At 39.5% G+C, this 13,226-nt stretch overlaps 1 protein-coding gene across 6 annotated transcripts in view; it reads left to right on the top strand.

Annotated features, from left to right (window-relative positions):
* The window catches only part of LOC136026567 (uncharacterized), a 59,324-nt gene that overhangs the window by 8,774 nt on the left and 37,324 nt on the right, over positions 1-13,226 (top strand). For 4 of the 6 annotated variants that reach the window (XM_065703263.1, XM_065703265.1, XM_065703264.1 and 1 more), the window contains exon 2: positions 5,390-5,638. The exons of 1 other annotated variant lie outside the window; for it this stretch is intronic. The gene's annotated coding sequence lies outside the window, so the exon portion shown is untranslated. Of the gene's footprint in view, positions 1-5,389; positions 5,639-12,633; positions 12,737-13,226 lie in introns of those variants that run through there. One more of the 6 variants, XM_065703262.1, reaches the window with a different exon arrangement.

Genomic DNA, 13,226 nt, shown 5'->3' with positions numbered 1-13,226 from the left:
TGCATAAAAATCTAAGGGGCCCCGTAACAAACAGCGCAAAAATTGTGAAAAATCCAGATGCGGTTATTAAACTCTCACAGTCACAAGCTAGATCTTGCCTTGATGAATCCTAGATCGCTACTGATATATAATCAGTAGTAATCGCTATATAATCCTAATCGCTATATATATATATATATATATATATATATATATATATATATATATATATATATATATATATATATATATATATATATATATATATATACATATATATATATATATATATATATATATATATATATATATATATATATATATATATATTAATGAACTAATAACTTCATCAAAGTAGGTATTGATTTATACCCATACATACCTAATACTTATATAATTATTGCAGCTACTACAACCTAGTAGAGATAGCCAATAACCAAAAGTAAAAATGTTGAAAAATCACTGCTAGAAATACTCAACTTAAAGAAATCCAGGGGTGGTAGCTCTTATTTGTTTTTGATTCAACAGTAATTTATAGTCTCAAAATTTTTCTTTTGGAATTTTGACAAAAAAAAATGTTTTAAACCCCTCAAAAACTGCATCAGCTCAAAAAGTACATTACTAGAATTGACATGCCTGAAAATGCTTCATTAGAGGTTAAAATCCCCCCCCCCTTCCAAAACCAATAACATTGATGTGTATCCCTTTTTTTGCCTATGGCCTTAGTGGATCATTGGATTGTATGCTATATGACACAAGGGTGCCATCTCTGGAACAGGTGGAGCTGTTGGATACAAGAGAAAACTGGTATTCCTAAGTTGAGTTTTATGAAATGTGTACCAATCTTTTTGTTATCAATTGCTTCTGCTGTCACTAGAACAATAGAACAATGGCCAGCCGTAGTTGAATATTTTACCTTCTTTGTTCCTAATTAGAATGTCTCCCTGATGAAATGCTGTGTATTCAAAGATATAGCAAAACTGCTCAAACAGTTGACGTTGAAAGCAGATGTCAGTTCCTGATAGACAACTCTGAACTTTTCACATATTTTATTCAGAAGTTCCAGCATGAAGAACGACTGATCCATTAAGTGTATATAGATTTGATGGATCTTGTTTTGATGCTTGCTGGGTACATTTTAAGACCTAAAGCAGTTTGAGAACTGATGGTCGACTTGGATATGAAACCATTTGAAGATGGAAGAAGTTCTTGCCTCTGTCAGAACTAATGGTTGTCTTGGATATGACACCATTTGAAGATGGAAGAAGCTCTTGCCTCTAGTTGACACTCTGATAAGTGATGGAGAATAGTCTTGTAGTAGCCAACAAGTGATATCTCCTGTAGCATATCGAGAAACATTCACTTCAGCTGCCACATATGTTTTTAATCAAGCTGTAAATGGTGAATCTGTCTTATTTTTGAAAAGTTTGTGTTTCCTACACCCTGCTCAGATATTTAACCCAAATACTGTCCAAGATTTACTGTCTGTTGCTCGAAACCCTCCTATCCTTTTGAAAACGCATCTACTCTTAGATGAGTTTAAACTACTCACTATTGCAAAAAAGTGAGTTTCCCTAAGAGCCAAATAAGGTTGATGAAAAATGGAATCCAGTAATTGTGGATGGAAAATACTCAAATTAGGTGATGCTGATCAAAAACTTACTTGATGTTTTGCACAGTTCAGCCAGTGCTGAGAGAGGCTTTTCATTGTCCAGAAAGATCTTCAGTGAACAGAGGGCATCAATGAGTGAGCAGTTGATGGTCTGCTTGCAATGGGTGGTCTGTAGATATTTGGTGGGAGAGCCCAAAGCATCCATTTAACTGAAGCCATGATGAAGCTTGTACAATCTACACTAAAGAGTTTCGAAATTTATCTTGAGAACCAGAAAGAGCTGGAAAAGAGAGTGAAGAACAAAAGAAGCTCGCAGAAAAAGAAAAGCAAATGGTTTCTAAACTTTCTTCTAGCAAGCAAAATATAGAGGCAATTGAAAAGTCATTCCAAGATAAAAGGGAGCTAGTGGGTAAAATGACCAAGCTACTGACAAGATGTTGGAAGAAGCCAGAAATTGATGGAAAATAGGCATTGAGAAGAAAAACCTTATTGAAATTTGGCGTGTGTGAACCATGTTGAATAGGTCACTTTTGCTACATACCAAACTGAAAAGGGAATTGGCAGCTGCTGGAAGCACTAAGGTACTTATGTAGAAGAATAACCAAATGCATTTAAGTGAACTTTTGAAGAAGCCTACCAGAAGCAAAGCCAAAACCGAAAAAAAATAAGTGATTTTGAAACTTCATGGACTTGTGATGATTTTCTGGTCATTAACAGAAGTAGTTACTTGTGTGTTTTTCCAGTTTTGGCACCTTAACGGTTGCAAAAAAAGGAAGAAAAGAAACCAAAGAAGATCCATGTGGAAAGCCAAGCAGTCAGATCATCTTGATATTGCCCTAGTTGTTCCAGAAGATGACAACACTATGGGTGATTGTTGTTGACCATCTGGATTTGAGATCTTGAAGTGATCAGTGTGAATGTCAAGCATGATGTTGTATTTTGTTATTTACATGGTAAACAACATCTGGACCAGGTCTGGAGAGATCTGTGTGAATTTCGAGTATGATGTTGCATTGTGTTATTTATGTGGTAAACAACAGCTGGAATATTTCTCCCTTATAGGTGCCAGGAAGGTCCCCTTTTCTCTGAAAAAGCCCCTAAAGTCTATATTTTTAACTCCTTGAACCTGTGGTGACCTTGGTGATACTAATTTTATTTGTCTAGCATAGTTTCCTTCAGAAATGGCTGATAAAATAGTACCATTTCATTTCTTACAGGCTAGACACACATTCTAAGTATAATATTTGAATGGAACCAAGTCCTAATGGTCCCAGATATAACCCTAAGCTATTTCTTTGTCTTGTTATTCATGCCTTGATGTGTGGTATCTCTTTGTTGATGGTTAGTTGTATTTTTGGTTATCTGATGACAAGAAATTGAGAACAGTCGGATAAACATGGTATTTAGAAATGTGGATAATACTGGAAGGGAACATGAAAATATGATTAATAGAAACATGATGCATATTGTAAAGTAAGATTTCCACTGTTTTCTTTTAGTTTTGTATATAGCCTAAGGCTGTATCTAGAGCCACTAGGAGGGGGGGGGGGGAGAAGGGTTGCATTGTCTGAATAACAAATATTCTTGTTCTTTAGAAAGTACACCAATTAGTGAATTGAGTGGTATTACTCTTTTACAATTATATTTTTCTTCTATATATTTTATCATGTTCTTATGTTATTTATATTATTATATTTTCATATTGTTTCTTTCAGTATAACTGCTCTCCTATACTGTTACCAATGTTTGTATGTCTTGATTAATTTGGTTGCTAAAAGATGAACAAACCGCTTAATGCACCTTTTAACATTCTTTCCAAAGATACTAATCAATATCCTTGCAAAATCCATTTTTAACCCTTTAATTGACATCTTGTTCCTTGTTGTTTTGCCTGTAGAGCTAGAATTAAAACACAGACTTTGATTCAGAATATAATTAAAATTAAAAAAACAAGTTTTTTCAACTGAAAGAAAGGAGTAATATTAAAACTCAAAATAAACTGGAATTATTCCATATATGAAGGTGTTGCACCCTCCTCAATATCTTGCTCTTTGTGTTAAAGTTTTCAGCACTTTTAAAAAAGCTTCCTACTCTAATTAAATGCCCTCAGTGTTTGAGGAGTTGCTCTTAAAATTTGAGGCAATCATTCAAACTTCAGTTTAAAGAGCAAGGTATTGAGGAGGGGGGACAACCTCTTCATATACAGAATAATTTCTGTTCGTTTTGAGTTTTATTTTTGCTCCTTACTCTCAGTTGAAAAAAACCTGTTTTTTAATTTAACTTTTGATCATTTTTCAAACAATGCCAGTAAATATGGCTTGCCCTTAAAAAATTACCTCCCCTCATTGTAAATTCCTCTGTGGGAAGTTCCTCCTAAGTAAAATACACCCCTCCCTGTAAAATTTCACCCTCACTGAAAATCCCCTGTGTAATATTTCTTGTGGACAATTCAGCCTGAAAAAATTACCTCAGCATGTTTTGATTTGAAAAATACTTTTCTAATCATTTTTCTGATCACTCCAGAAATCCCCTTTTCTTGGAAATTTTTTCCTCTGAAATCCTAACCTGTTGAAAGTATCCTTTTGGAATATTTCCACATGCAAATTTAGTTCGCAAAAGCAAAGTACGACAAATGAAAAGAATATTGTATTTGAATTCTGTCAAATCCTTCCAGTGTAAAATTTCTCCTGGAAAGCTCACCCTTGAAAATTTCCCTCCCTAAGGAAACTTCTCCCCATGGAAACCTTCCCCAAGCACAAATCCCCCCCCCGAAAAATATCTGTATACTTCCAAATAACAAACACTATCCACAAGCAATGGGCAAATTTCATAGCTTACAGACCTTTTCCAGTGGGTTGTGGGGGTCATTTTACCCCTAAAGGCATAGTTATTGGGTTTTTCAGCTATGCTGAACAAAATGGGTGTCTCCAAATTTTTATCAGTCTGATTTTGGGGAAAAAGGGGCATGGGAGGGGTTAGTTGCCCACCAATCTTTTCAGTCACTTAAAAGGGCACTAGAACTTCCAGTTTCCATTCAAACGCACCCTCTTCCAATCTTGTTAGACAGTTACTTTGATACAATTACCCCTGGGAAAAACAAATAGCACATCCATTGTCTTTCTTCTGGAAAAAAAAATAAAAATTCCACATTTTTGTGTAGGAGATTAAAATTTCTACAGTTTGATTCTCAGATATGCTGAATCTGATGGTATGGTTATCATCAAGATTCCTTGACTTTTAAGGGTTTTTTCCCCCTTTTTCAAAAATCAGGCAAATTTTCTCGGGCTTGTAACTTTTGATGGGTAACAATAAACTTGAGGAATCTTATATATTTGGAATCAGCAGAATAATTAAATTCTTTTGATTTTCTGTTTTGTATAGTTTCGGTTACTATTGAGCTGAGTTGCTCCTTACTTACAGTTTGTTACCGTGAACTATTTTATACTGATTTCATAACTGGCAATCATCATTGACTTTCACTTTAAAAATCTTTTAATTCCACTGCTTTGCATGCTGCCAATATTGCATGTTTTTTTTTCCATTGTGAATGAGAGACAAAGTAGAAATTGATGTTTTTTCAATAAAATTGATGTGAAACCAGCCAAGTTACAAATTCCTTTACCTTAGCTTAAGTTACCTTAAATCGCATATCCAGCAAGTTAAAGTGATGTTGAAGATGTTGTAGAAAAATCTTGCTGGGGGCGTTTTCTGGGTATGACTTGACAACCCAGTTTAGCCCCGTAGCCTGACAACCTCCATTCAGCATTGACCTTGTCTTGATGAAATCCTTTCTTAAAGGCTTCTAGGATTTGAAACTGGACGTTGGCTGTGGACAAGCTGTTCCAGAGCAGGACAGAATGGACAGAGAAGAAGTGTTGGTGCTGTCACCTGGTGCAATGGGGACCTGGAGCTTTCTAGTTTGTCCTCTTGTGGTAGTTAATAGGCAGGAGAGAAGACATGACTTCATAGGTCACTTTCCAGCAGCTTACGAGTCGTTATTACTTCTCTTTTTTTCCTTCAGTGTGCTAAAAAAGGCAGTTGAGTGAGGTGAGACGTTATTTGTAAGTTTTGTCTTGTAGCGTTGGAATAAGCTTTGTTCCTTTTCTTTGAACACTTTCCTGAACATTCACATTATCTTATAGCCGGAAGAGGCTAGGGCCATGCCAAATTCCAGTTAAGGGAGATCCATGGTGTTAAGCCTCATTATCATGCATGGCTTTCTGATGGAGAGTGTTCGTTTTATGAGGCCATGGGTTCGGTTTGCTTTTGGAACTTTAGCTTGTATAGGACACTAAAACTTCAACTTTTGGTCAACAGCGACCCCCAGGTCATTCTCCTCTCCAACTGCCTCCAGCTGGCTGTTTCCATGAAGTGATAAAATTGAATCAGAGCCAACGCTCAGGTGTTGACTGTCAGAGATAATGCCCTACCAATGCTCATAGTAAAAATAATAATAAAAAGCCATAAGGCTCCAATGTGTTGTTAATCCCCCCCCCCCCCAAAGCCAATTCATATGTAAGAAGTGGTTGTATAAACTTCAGAAGGGGCCTATTTCATTGATTGAAAGTTCTTGTGTTTTTTTTAGAGTCAAAGTGATCAGAGGGCAACCACCCTCTCCCATGCCCTCTTTCCCTCAAAAACATCCGATTAAAACTTTGAGATAGCGATTTTGTTCAAAATAGTCCAAAGGTCAAATGATTATGCCTCTGGGGTTGGTGCTTCATCCCAAAACCTCCAGAGTAAAGGTTGTAAGTTATGTAAGGGGCCCATTGTTGACATATAAAGTTTTTATCAGGAAAAAGGGAATGTTTGATCTTGGATCCACAAAAAGGCTTAGGGTGTTTAGGTTAAACTTTAAGGAAACGTTGAGAGGGGTTAAAGAAAATCCCTTTAAGGAAATGTTGAGTGCGTTTTGATTGAATACAATCAAAACGCACTATGTGCATGCTGTTTGTCAAAAGAGCATCTCAACAATAGCTAAGGAACAGTTGAAAGAATTAAGTTGAAACTTTCAGGGTATGTTTGGGAGGATATTAAAGAGTTACTTAATGGTAACTCCTGTCACTCTTTTTAGATGGCTCTCTCCTCAACAATGGTAAAAAAAAACACACTTTGTTAAAAATAGTCCACAAGTAATGCTATGCCCACAACAGCCCTGGCTATTGTTTACATGACGGGTTTATCATTAGGAAAAAGGGGGATGTTTGATTCTGGTTGTGTCCAAGAAAAGCTAAGGGTATTAATGCAAAACTTTGGGGAATGTTGAGGGGCATTTACAACTAATCCAAAGGGACTGTGAGAATCCATTTTATCAAAAAGGTGTATATATGATATATTGAGAACAGCTGAGGATGTGAATAGTTAATTTTCCAGGGCAAATTGAGGGGAATATTGAAAAGTGGCCAGGGGGCATCCCACTTCCTTCCATGCCGTTTTTGGCTGCAGTCCCCCCAAAGACATCCAATAAAAAATTTGAAGATAGCTGTGCTCTTCAAAATAGTCTAAAGGTTAAATAACTGTGCCCCCAGGAATGACATATTCCCGCATAGCCTGTGGGGCAAAGGTTTTGAGTTGTGCAAACTGCCCATTGTTTATATTTATGGTTGGTTATTTGGAAAATGTAGCATGTTTGACCCTGGGTCTCCAAAAGAGGTTTAAGGTATTAAAATGAAACTTTCAGGAAACGTTGGGAGGGTTTCAAACAAGATCAAAACACACTATATGCAGGCTGGTTACAAAGCAGAAAATCTAAGCATCAGCAAAATCCAATGAATGGCTGAGGATATTAAGTTGAAACCTTCAAGATATGTTACAGGGGATAATGAAGAGTGGCCAGAGCGCAGTCAGCCCTCCACTTTTTCCATTTAGATGCCCCTCTCAACACTGATAGAAACTAAAAACCATTTCGTTAAAACAGTCATAAGATCTAACAATTATGCTTCCAGGTGTGCTATACCCCCAACAGCCTCCAGGGCAAGTAACGTAAATTCTTCAATTTGCCATTTTGACATGCTGGATTTATCATTTATAATGAGAGATGTTTTATCCTGGGTTTGTCTTACCAAATTAAGATAATTGAGGTGAAATTTCAGGGAATGTGGAGGGGTATGTCGGACTAAATCAAAGGACCTTGGGTACATCCAGGTTATGAAAAAGGCATATATGCAATATGCTAGGCATATATGCTTAGCAACAGATATGGGTATTAACTTAAAGCTTTTAGGCCACTTCAAGTTCAAGTTCTTTTTTTCTTTGACTATACATATTTAAAACTATTCACATAACATGCACTGTAGCTATAACTAAGACTACTTGTGACTGTTGCTGTGACTTCGACTAAGATTACTTGTAATCGCAACTATGTAAAATTGAGACTACTTGTGGCTTCAGCTACAACAACATGCGACTGCAACTGTCGCGACTATGACTGCAGCTGTGACTACTCGCAATGTGACTGTAACTGCTTGCAACTACTTTTGGCAAATTTGGGGGAGATATTGGACAAAATCAAAACACACTATATGCATTATTACCTTAAATCCTTAAATTACCTTAAATCGCACTGGCCGGCGAATAAGGTTGGGTGAACATCCTGTAGATTCGCCGGTTGAGTGATGGAGGTGGAAGTGCGTTGTCTAGTTCCGTTGAGTAGATCCACTGGCCTCCCAGTGTAGTTTCCACTCCATCGCTGCCCAGTCTCGGTCAATTGCTTTTTTGAAGTTGTCAACAGTTTTGGACTGAACTGTTTCTTCACTAAGGGAATTCCACAGTGGAACAGCACGAGTTGAGAAGAAGTTGGAACGTTCTCTCCGTGAGCTTCTTTGTTGCTGGAGCTTCTTGGTGTGGCCCCGGGTGTGGCTAGAGAGCGACTTATTAAAAAGCCCTGGTGTGACACCATTCTCCAGCAGCTTGTGGGTCAGGATTGCATCTCCGCGTTTCCTCCTGTACGTCAGGGTTGGGAGCTTGAGTTTCTTGAGGCGTTCAGGGTACGAGAGGTTCTTACATTTGGTTGGTAGTTTTGTAGCCCTCCGCTGAACGCTCTCAAGGATCATCTTGTCCACGACATAGTGGGGAACGGCAAGAGAGACTCCGTACTCAAGATGCGGTCTGACCAGTCCTGTATATAGCTTCCTGATTGTCCTGGGAGATCTACTGGTGATATTACGTCTGATGAGACCAAGGGACCTGTTGCCTTTTGCAGCTAGGTATTTGCTGTGACTATGGAATTTCATTTTGTCATCAACAATGACCCCAAGGTCTCTTTCTTCGGTGACAGTTTCCAAAGTTATGAGCTTCCCAGTACGATCTGTCATTGTATATGTCATTCCTGGGTTCTTAGGGCCAAGATGTAGGACTTTGCACTTTTCAGCATTAAACTCGAGGGACCAGGAAGAGGACCAGTTGTTGAGGGTGTGCAGATCTGCCTGCAGAGCTGCGCACTGTTGGTTGTTTGCGACTGGGCCAAACAATTTCGAGTCGTCTGCAAACAGTTTAAGGTCATTTTGCACTGACTGGGCTGAGTCATTGATGAACATGTTGAAGAGGGTAGGTCCCAGTTTAGTTCCTTGCGGAACTCCGCTGAGCACTGGAGTTGGGTTTGACATGATTTGATTCCCCTCCTCATCATACATCATCACCCTCTGTATTCTATCCTTGAGAAACTGGATAATCCATTCTCTTACATCTTGGTGGAGTTGATAGAACTCTAGTTTCCTTTCCAGGTACGAGTGTACTACCTTCTCGAAAGCTTTGGCTTGGTCCAGCAAGAGTACGTCAACTGGAAGGCCTTCCTCAATCATCTTGGTGATTATGTCATATGATTGAATTAGGTTTGTCTCCACAGAGCGACCCTTCCTGAAACCATGTTGTCCATCGTATAACAGGCTGTTAGTTTCCAGATGTGCAACGATTGCATCATTTAAGACGCCTTCCATGACTTTTGATGGGACAGAAGTCAGGCTGATGGGTCTGTAATTCTGTGGTTTATCTTTCTGTCCTTTTTTGAAAACTGGCATGACATTTGCTGTTTTCCAGTCAGAGGGAATAGTTTTGGAAGCTATTGACATCTGGAATATTCTTGTCAGGGGTTCCGCTATTTCAGCTGCGGTCTCCTTCAGCAACCTAGGATGGATGCCATCGGGTCCCTTTGCCTTGGATGGGTCCAAAGTTTTTAGGCGCTTGTAAGTATCACAAGCTGTGAACTGGATCGGTGGCATAGGGTGTTTGATGTGGGTGGTTGGCATATCCGGTGGGGGGTATCCAGGGTCTTTAGAGAAATTTGACGAGAAGCATTGATTGAGGGTATCTGCCATTACCAATGGGTCGGTTATTTTGGTTCCATCGCTGGAGGTAAAATGATGGATCGACCTGCGGCTTGGGTTGTTTGAAGTGACATATCTCCAAAACTTTTTTGGATTGGTTTTTGCCTCTAGTGCTATCGACTCCTCATATCTTATGGTTGCTTTTCTGGTCGCATTTCTCAGTTTGTTCCTGGCCTTTTTGTACTGCTCTAGATGGGCTGCACTCTCACAATTTTTATACTTTTTCCAAGCTTTCTTTTTCTTATTAATGACTTTTTTTAGCTGTGGTGACATATACGGAAGGGTTCTGGGACGTTCTGAGAAGTAAGTTTTCGTATGCTTCAACTCAAGACTCAGTAGTATGTCCTTGAAAAGCTCCCAGGATGCTTCAGTGTCTTGTTGCAAGGAGTTTTCCCATTCAATCTCTTGTAGGTCCTGGCGTATTTTCTTGTAATCAACAAACGTTCGTTTGATTTTGTTGGTTGGTATCTGATTCAAGATTATTGCACTCAGGATACAAAGATGGTCGCTTGCTCCAAGGGGGGGTAAGTTTGCTGTTGACATAATTTTTTCGGGGTTGTTTGACAGAACGAGATCAAGGAGAGATGGAGTTTGATGATCTCTATGTCTGGTAGGGAACTCAACTGTCTGGACCAGCAGGTTATCAGCAAAGGCTTCAAGAGTTGGATTGGTATAGTTGTTTTGAAGAGTAAAGCCTAAACCATCGACCCACCTGGTGTCCGGCATGTTAAAGTCTCCTGTGATGATGACATTTTTGGGGTTACATATTGTCATTTCATTTATAATATTTGCCACATACTGAAATGATTCTTCGGAGCTGGGGGGGGAAGGGCTACGGTAAATCACACCAATTCTAAACTTTTCAGACCCTACTGTCAATTCAACCAGGATAGACTCTACCCAAAAATAATTGGCACTTGTGAAAAGGTCAAAGTTATTTACCTTCAAGGCTGACTTGATGTATATGGCAACTCCTCTCCTCACATTGGGTCTGTCCAGATTCGAAATGACTGTGTATCCTGGTATCTGAATATGGCTATCCTCCAGTCTATTTTGAGAGTTTTTTGGGCAAATTTCACTTAAGCACACAACGTCTATATCTTCGTGAGCCAGCAACACTTTTAGCTCATTCAGCTTGTTTGGCAAGGAGTCAATGTTTGTTGACAACACTTTCATCACTTGTTTCTGTCTGCTTCTTCTTCTTCCTGAGCCCGCTGGAACTAGCACGTCATCGTTGGATGACGGACTTTCGTCTGCTTCGCTAGATGCTGCGTCAGTTGAATAAGAATCTGGCGAGTTGTATTCCGATTCAACAGAAAGAACGCAGCTAGTGTCAGATTTGGCAGTTTCAAAACTGCATTCCGATGAATGTTCTTGAGCTGATATGGAACTACTATATAATACACTGTTAAATGACACTAAACTACTATTTACATGTCTTTCGTCTGGCTGTGCATCTAGTGCTCCATCGCTCCCAATGCTGGGGGTGGAGCTCGCTGACCGTTTTTTGAGACGACTTTGCCGTTCCGTACTCCGAGGTCAGTCTCACCGTTTGCAATCCGTCTTTTAAGTTCCTCTGTAGCGCTCTTACGTTTAGCTCTGTCCTCTCGGGACTCATCGCTGTGGAACTGTATGTCTGCTTTCAGCTCGACGGATTTTTTCAAGATCTTTACCTTGGTGGCAATGTCTGTAACACTAAAAAGAATCGGGGGAGGGCGGTGTGGGACTTGCTGGGTGGGTGGTTTGTTTGCACCGAGTCTTTTCAGGTTCAGAATTTTGACGCCGGGGAGACTATAATCTGAGGCTAGGTGCTGGATCACAAAGTTTGTATTATCGTCTGTAGGTGAGACACCGTAAGCGATGAGGTTCAGTTTCCTGCGTTGTCTGTCCCTATCCTGCCTCATCACTTTTAGGACTTGGTCCTCTAGGTCAGTACCAACTTTTCCCTCCGCGACTAGTTTAGAGATTCTGCTATCGACATCAGCAACAGAACACTTAGATGCCATGTCTCTTTCAATGTTGGAGATCCGATCACTGAGTGGGTTTACTGCCTCGCTTATTTCTTTTGTGATACTGTCCTTAAATAAGTCGAACGAATCATCAAACTTTTTTGTGATTCGATCTTCAAACTCGAAAAGGAGGGTTTTTACTTGGTTACCAATGTTACTTTGATTGGACGACTGCGGTGCCCTGAGTTTGCACACTGGGCATACCCACTGGCAACCAATTCGCCTTGTCATCTTTGTGAAAAGATTGTACTCAGCTAGGGGCATCTCCAAACACTTTATACATAGCCAATTTTCACAAGAATCACATTCAAGGGCAGATGAGTTAGGGTCTAATGCTACCGCGCACGCTGAGCATTTGTCTTGGCCTTTAATCGGACTGTCTTTCTTCCGCTTAGATGACTGCGATGCCATCTGTGGTTCTTTCTCGAAAAGTCTGTAATTAGTTCGTACTCGTACGCAGATGAGAGTGTCAAGTTTGTGGGCACGGATTCAGAACTTGGGGGACCTGTGGGAAGCGCGGATACTCAAATCACCTATCCCCAGCAGTTTAAGGATGGATATCCCGCCGGTACCAATACGGCTCTTCGTGTTTGTTATCGCTCTCTTCTGCACAGGTTTCCCCAAATGCAGAAAATAAACGATTCAACTTACGTAATCTGTGGCTTTATCAAAAAAAAAAAATAAATACTTCGCAAATGTATTGTGGCAACACTGTATAGGTAGATAAGGAAGAACGGGAAGATACGCAATTCCCTGGAGAATTGAAAACAAAATGAATTGCCCAAAAGTCTAAATATATCAGTCACAGCACTGAGGTAAGTCCCTTAAATCAACACCTAGGGTAACACAAGACCAAGGAAAATGCAAAAAACAAAGAAAAACAGTTTTATCTCACAGTTTAATACATATATATCCAGGGTTCAAATTTATTCAGCCACATGGATTTGTTATTGTTATGGTCAATTATTGTTAGGTCATTATGGCTGTTAAAAGGCAGTATCTCAGGGATGGTTGACCGGATCAAGCTGAAACTTCCAGGACATGTTCAGGGGATGCTCAACAGTGATTGGAGAGCATCCAAACCCTACTCCACTTTTCGTATTTAAATCTCCCCCCCCCAACGCTCATTGGAAAATTGTGGTTATTATAGCTTAGTTCTGCCAGATTTTTTTTACCTTGCCTACTAACGGTGACGTGGAGGAGGGGGTATTTGCGCCCTTTGTTGGGATATTTGTATTGAAAAATACTTTTTTTGTATTTCATGGGAAAAATGAAAAACGCTAATCCCCTCCCTAGATTTTGAAG

The sequence above is a fragment of the Artemia franciscana genome, chromosome 4 (assembly GCF_032884065.1).
Source record: "Artemia franciscana chromosome 4, ASM3288406v1, whole genome shotgun sequence".
NCBI classification, from domain to species: domain Eukaryota; kingdom Metazoa; phylum Arthropoda; class Branchiopoda; order Anostraca; family Artemiidae; genus Artemia; species Artemia franciscana.
Note: the sequence above shows the minus strand (reverse complement) of the source record. Positions and strands in the feature narration are given on the sequence as shown.